Source organism: Palaemon carinicauda, chromosome 40 (assembly GCF_036898095.1).
Source record: "Palaemon carinicauda isolate YSFRI2023 chromosome 40, ASM3689809v2, whole genome shotgun sequence".
NCBI lineage: Eukaryota > Metazoa > Arthropoda > Malacostraca > Decapoda > Palaemonidae > Palaemon > Palaemon carinicauda.
In genome coordinates this window covers 59,459,352-59,467,192 of record NC_090764.1, presented here as the reverse complement: position 1 = coordinate 59,467,192, position 7,841 = coordinate 59,459,352, and positions in this window count along the sequence as shown.

Genomic DNA, 7,841 nt, shown 5'->3' with positions numbered 1-7,841 from the left:
AGGATCAAAGTAATAACAGTAGTTGGAGAAACAGTAACCTTTGAAGTTAGTGTTGGATTACATCAGTGATCAGCATTACGCCCGTTTCTATTTGTGCTGGACATGGAAGTGTTAAGTAAAGAGATTAGAAATGAAGAGCTGTGGGAATTGCAATAAGCAATTTATTAGGAGATTAATGCTGAAAATAAGGAAGACTTACAGAGAAGGTTTCATAGAGTAGCAACAGTCTTTGGAGGAAGTGGCCTGAGGGTAAATGTGGATAAAACTTAGGTTATGATGAACAGTAAGGAAGGTATGGAAAGGATAGTCATACATGAAATTAGAGGCTCGGTTATGAAACAGGTGAAACATTGTACAAACATGGGATTTACTATAAGTCAAGAGGAAGGATGTGAGGCTTGAGTTGGGATAATAACAGCCCTGGGGAAGCGGAGGGAGGTAGTGAGAATGGTATGTGATAAGAGAATGCTAATCAAGCTAAAAATCAAGATTTATATCACAGTTATAAGACCAGTGTTTAGGTATGGATCAGAAACGTGGGCTTTAAGATGAAAAGAGGAAGCAAAGCTTTAGAGAACAGAGATAGGAATACTGATGTGGATTATGAGAATACCACTGCTTGAAAGACTGGAAAATGAGGAAATAAGAAGAATGATAGGCATTAGTAAAGACTACAGATGTGTTAAGAGAGTCACGACTGAGATGGTATTGGCACGTTTTGTGGATGGATAGTAGGGAGGGAGTGAGGAGGGTTTGGGAGGAACCTGTTGGGCTGAGGGATGAAGATCGAGAAGGAGGCAGATAATTAAATGGTGGGATAAGGTGAAGGATGATCTTCAGAGAAGAAGTTGGATGAAAGAGGATGTCTTTGATAGAAGGCATTGCAGAGGGAGGATCAGGCAACCAACCCCTTAATGTATGGATAACAGTGGTAAAGCAGAAGAGATTGGACATCTATGTATGCTTATATGGAGGGCTGCATTTTTTTTATTTTTAATTGAAAGAGTTTCATACCCTCTCAATAATTGTAAGTTTGCCTTCTTGGAGGATTGTATGATAAGGTAAGTACCATGGTACTGATTGTTGTTTCAATGCAGAAGATAGGGCTACTTAATGTAATGATGGTGCTGGGTGGCAGCCCCGATAAGATCCTTGAGCATAGTCTGATGGAAGGATTGCCGATGATTATCCTTAATGATTTTTATCCTAAATTCAAGAAGTGTTAACCAATTTCTCTCATATCCTTTACCTCTCATAATGGGGATTGTCAGAAAACTCCATGAGAAGGTTGAATGCTTCTCATATCTTGTTGAACCTAGGCATGTTAGGACTGGCATCATCCCAATCATCTTTGTTGTAAGCAGCGCAGGTACCAGTAGCAGCAGCAGTGATCTTCTCGTTAGACATTTGGTAACACCCAGAATCAATACTGTTTTCATCCAAAAATTCATGAATGTTGTCATTCATGAACTTTTGTCGAAAATCTGCGACCTTGAACCCACAAAGATTGACTGAAACCACTTGTTCAGAATTATCCAATGGCAAACATGTTCAAAGAAAAGAGCAGAAAGCTCCAAGCAAGTACCTAGATGTAAATTGCAGACCTGTGGGAGTAGTTTTTTAGATCATGCAGAAGATGCTCCCCTCATCATTCTACGCCATCAAAACTTCATTCGGGAACTATTTTCAGTAGTGCCTAGTTGCTGCCCAGATAATCCCTTGGTCCACTAATTGAAATAAGCATAGGATTAGGAAGTAAGAAAAAAGACACCTAATATGTCTGTCTCTTTCAATCAATTCTTGCCTGGTAGGATGCATAAACACATTGGAAAGTAGGAGTCTCTACCCAAACTCGAGGAGTAACAAGGTTCATTGTTTGATAATTAATAACACCCTATCATAAATGGTTGTTAAACTAATCTTTATTAATATTTGACATGGGCCAAGCTTTCAGAAACATCAAATGACACCTATTCACAAATCACCGTGGGTGCTTAAAGTACCTAACTTGTAAGATAATGAGAGCCGTACAAGATGGCCAGGATGCTAAGAATTGGAAATTCAAAGGATGTCCTGACAACCAGGCGGGGTCCGACCGACCAACTCCAGAGGACAAAGTCCCCCAGGTATGGGAGAGGATAGGAAAGAGCCGATGACTATTCTAAGGCTGCAGCTAAGGTGCCAGAAAGAAAGACCCATAGCCAACACATAGCCAGTGGTAGAAAAACTTATGCTGACGAGACTGGAAGCAGAGACAAAAGGTGACACTTCTGCCTAGATAGGCTAACCAGGCTAGGGAGTCAAGACTCCACAGCAAGAGGGACATAGTACAGGACAGTAAGCTGCAGACACAGAACAGGCATCTGCCCGGATGGCAGAGGAGGACCCCAAGGGGTACCAACTCTACGCCTAGATAGGATTAGGCCATAAGGAGAACTGTCTAGGAAAGTTTAGTCTACCTAGTAGATGAGGAAAAACTCAAAAGCTAGGGTAAGAGGACAAGAGGAACATAGTTCCCAGTACAGTCAGGTTATGTCCTAACTAGGACGGGGAAAGGGCAGAAAAAACACCCAAGGGTTGTCTCTAAAGAAGCAGAGAGATTTAGTCCAGGGAAGGGGAAAATCTCGCCTACCTACGGCCAAAAAAGTTAGCCTACAAGGTATCCTGTCCAAGGATGGAGACGAAGCATACTTCAGCTGTCATGGGACTAGACAGGGATGGGAACAAAGATCCATAGTAATTAGGAACACTAACAGACACAACAGTAAGGGAAAAAGGGTTGGTGATGGGATACTCAGAAATTGAGCCAACTGCAACATTAGAACAGGAATAGTGCTCCAAGGGGTCTGCAGTGATAGGGCACAGAGGACAAGTTCTCACAACCAGGCACAGCCTACCAAAGACTAAGAGGGAAGTCTAAGAATGGTTAAGGTGACACCAGGGGTCTACCTATCAGCATAGAACAGGGGGTAAGGCGTTCTAATGTGTAAACATAAGTAAACATGGGAAATAGGTTCCCAAGACATGTGCCGCCTCGCCCCACATATAGGCTAAGTGGAAAGGGACAACAGTCACCCTAAGAAAACTGAAAACACTATCCAGCTCCCAGAGGGACCTTCAAGAATGCAGCTCCTCGCCATGACAAGTCGACAGCATAGGAGGATAGTCAGCCTCACCAAACCAGAAAGGTTAAGTGATAGAAGGGGATGGTGCATAAGTGAAAACGTATCAGGCATGGCCGCTGGCTGGGGTACTGAGCTAGCCTAAGTCAATGCCGATAAAAAAAAACACAAGAATTACCAAAAACGGGAGGTGGGATACCCACAATCATACCACACTGTAAAAGAATAATGTAAAACATATTCCTACAATAATATGACTAAATAACTAAGCCTTTCTGAGCGATTTGGTAACATGGTGTAATGGCGCTAACCACATGCCGGCCACAAAACAATCAAAGCATTTAAACTAAAAATACACGGGGTGGAGATACGTAATTCTCCAACACACAAAAAGGAGGGTACTCAACTTAGTCAATGAGGAAAAAGCCTAAGCATCCATGATCGAAAATTGTTCAAAAAGCTAAGAAAAAACAGGTAGAAGCTCCCCAAGCAATCGTTAAAAATTATCCTGCGAAGAGGGAATGGTTCAACAGGATACGTGTTAGTTGTAGCACACTGAGATCGGTAGTTGTAACGGCTCGCTTGCCCACGTATTCCACCCTCTACCTTATCCTTCGAGACAAGGTTAAATCTATTCGGGGAAGGATAACCATGGCTTGTTATTAACACATCCCTGATTTATACACGATATCTCTCGGGATATTCGCTCTGGAGGTCAGAACTCCATCGATATCTCTAGGGTAAAATTTCTCTGGTATATCACTCGTAGAAATATCCTAAGGAGAAGCTGCCAACGAGGAATTTCCATCAGCTTAAAAATATTACAAAGCCCTTTTAGGCCTTCTAAGCTTTGTCCAAACCTTCCATTTAGTCGTTCTAGCTTCCATTAATAGCAATCCTAGTAGATTTGAGGAAATTCCGGTACTTTCAGGCACAAGTGAAAAAATTCCTCTCTAAACCCTCCGGCAAAGTTCCTATGTTAGGCTTACCTAACCTAACGTTTTCCAGCGAGATAAGTCTGTACACCAGTAAAAACAGGTACTTTCCTGTCAAGGATGGCTGCAATTCCTTTGAAGATCGTCGTGGATACTGTAGGCTCGAAAATAACAATAGTGTAGGCTTTTGTGGACGGCTAGATTCAAATGTCCTAGGAGGTGTCAATAACTCAGGTCTGTTTACTCAAAAAATAAAGTTTGTCAAGTCAACCTTGTCATCCACAATCTTGCCAAACACTCTGACAGTGTAATTCTTACAGTAGTAACATCTTCACAAACGGGAATGCGTTTGAAATCAGGTTAACACAATATTCAAACAACCGGGGGGAATTGTGGACATCTTTATTGCGTGTAAACAAACATACAAATATGAAGTGCGACAAGTGCACGGCATACAACAGTTAGTACCAGTGGGAGTGAGTCGTTAGTTCTCAAATTATACTTAGCTTATCTCAGAAACACTTACAGTTCATAGGTATCGTCTAAGCTAGATATTTCTAACATAGAGTAACCTAACCTAACCTCATTAACGAAACATCAATTATCAATTGTTTGAAGAAACTTTAGTTCTATGTTTCTGTAGCTTGCGATTAAAGGAGGGTTGAAGATTTTTTTCAATACAGGGTGATAACAAGCACCACTGCAAGCAGTCATTTTAGATCATTGCATTCACCAAAATAAAAAACGGATTTTGACTTAGGAAAAATCTATTTTTGGCTGCTTCCTACTGTATAATATTTCTGCGAGTGATATTACAAGAGAGTTATTGTTAGTTATCACGGGTTCTAACCCCCGGAACGACTATCCGAAGATATCGTGTATAATCAGGGACGTATCCGAAGATAACCATAGATATCTGCACCCCCAATAGACTTCACCCAGTCTAATCCACTAAGGGGAAGGATAAGTGAGGAGCCGTTACATATCCTCTCACCTTACGGTACCCTCGTACATCTCTGGCGCCTTATTCCACATCGCAGCGGAACTACTGTGAAAAAAGGAGAATCCTACGAGGAATCGGGGAGGGACGTCGTAACGGGTGGGCCATCAGGGCGACATGGCTATCTCACCAAAAAAAAGATTTTTCCTACGTCAAAATCCGTTTTTTGGGCTCGAAGCAGGTCGTCCTGATGAAAGTATACCGGAGAATAACCAATTACTCGGTAAGAGGCCTTGGGGCAAGGTCCCAATACCGAAATGCACTAACTGGATTACTCCCTCAAAGCATAAGTATCAAACTCAACCTTTACTAATGCCTATCATTCTTCTTATTTCCTCATTTTCCAGTCTTTCAAGCAGTGGTATTCTCATAATCCACCTCAGTATTCCTATCTCTGTTCTCTAAAGTTTTGCTTCCTCTTTTCATCTTAAAGCCCACGTTTCTGATCCATCCCTAAACACTGGTCTTATAACTGTGATATAAATCTTGATTTTTAGCTTGATTAGCATTCTCTTATCACATACCATTCTCACTACCTCCCTCCGCTTCCCCAGGGCTGTTATTATCCCAACTCAAGCCTCACATCCTTCCTCTTGACTTATAGTAAATCCCATGTTTGTACAATGTTTCACCTGTTTCATAACCGAGCCTCTAATTTCATGTATGACTATCCTTTCCATACCTTCCTTACTGTTCATCATAACCTAAGTTTTATCCACATTTACCCTCAGGCCACTTCCTCCAAAGACTGTTGCTACTCTATGAAACCTTCTCTGTAAGTCTTCCTTATTTTCAGCATTAATCTCCTAATAAATTGCTTATTGCAATTCCCACAGCTCTTCATTTCTAATCTCTTTACTTAACACTTCCATGTCCAGCACAAATAGAAACGGGCGTAATGCTGATCACTGATGTAATCCAACACTAACTTCAAAGGTTACTGTTTCTCCAACTACTGTTATTACTTTGATCCTTGTTCTTTTGTACATAATCTGAACCATTCTAACAAACCTCTCTGGAACTCTCCTCTTCCTCAAGCCCCGAAACATGATTTCTATCATAAGCTTCTGGTTCTCCTCTAGCCTCTTTTCTTGTGGCTGACTTGCTATAAAAATGGCATCCACAGTCCCTTTCCCCCTCACGAATCCATACTGCTGTTTCAAAATCTGTACAATTTCTCTCAAGCTCTCATCTAGTACCCTCTCAAAAAATTTCATACAATGCTCTATTAGTTCAATTCCCCTGTGGTTACCACATTCCATGACATCCCTTTTCTGCAAAAATATAAATACCATTACAATCTCATTCTAGCCTTTAGGCATTATTTCCTTTTCCCATACTGTTCTTAATAAATCCAGCATCCATTCTTCCCCTCATGTAGGTAGTATATTGACCATTTCAATGGTGCTTTACCATTCTTAGTTTTTCTCAATGCCCGCTTCACTTCTCTATTCCATCTCTCCATCACTGGCCCCTCCACCTCTTTGCTTCTCCCAGGTCCTCTCTCTCATTTCCAGTATTCAATAGTTGTTCAAAATACTCTCTCCATCTCCTCTTAATGTCTTCATCCCGATGCAATATATTTCCCAATTATAGATATAATTTTCTCTTTCCCTTGTTCCTAGGCTTCAATTCAATTGCTCTACCACTCTTCCAAAAGTTATATGTAGGTTGGCAAGGGCACCAGCCACCTGCTGAGCTACTACTGCTAGAGAGTTATTGGGTCCTTTGACTGACCAGGCAGTACTACATTGGATCCTTTTATCTGGTTACGGCTAATTTTTCCTTTGCCTACTGTAAGGATATCGTTTTCCCCGTTGTGTTTCCCTCGCCTGGACACACTTCTGCAAATTGTAATTTTATTATTTGTGCCACACAGTGGCTTTTTGTCTCATGATGTTGCGCTCTTTGAGAGCTTTGTTTTAAGGTATATAATTGTATATTTCCTTAGGCTACCGCCTTATTGTTTGATGATTTGTCTCATGTAAAAAACACAATGATTTTGACAGTTGGAGCAGTTTCCCTTCCGGGGCTACTTATCCGTCCGCACTCTGTAACTTAGTGACCGTTGCAAGTTTAATAAACCGTCAGTCCTTCTCCATTCGTCTTGCTGGCCTCACAACTGGTGACCCCCAAGATGATGGTAACACATGGCAGTTTTGGCTGGCCATTAACGGACTAAATACGGCTGCATTACCTTCGTATATATCCTTTTGCCAATAACCTTTAACGACGTTTTTTGGCTTTATCCGACACTTCGTTTTTTTTTTTTTTTTTTTTTTTTTTTTTTTTTTTTTTTTTCCGTGAGGCAGCAACGATGAGTATATCTAACATAACCAGCTCAAGCCCTTGGCCCAATGCATCAACGAACCATGATGAAACCACCCAGCCCATCGTGCCCAGCAACCATTTAGCTGTGCTAGAATGAGATTGTAATGGTATTTATATTTTTGCAGAAAAGGGATGTCATGGAATGTGGTAACCACAGGGGAATTGAACTAATAGAGCATTGTATGAAATTTTTTGAGAGGGTACTAGATGAGAGCTTGAGAGAAATTGTACAGATTTTGAAACAGCAGTATGGATTCATGAGGGGGAAAGGGACTGTGGATGCCATTTTTATAGCAAGTCAGCCACAAGAAAAGAGGCTAGAGGAGAACCAGAAGCTTATGATAGAAATCATGTTTCGGGGCTTGAGGAAGAGGAGAGTTCCAGAGAGGTTTGTTAGAATGGTTCAGATTATGTACAAAAGAACAAGGATCAAAGTAATAACAGTAGTTGGAG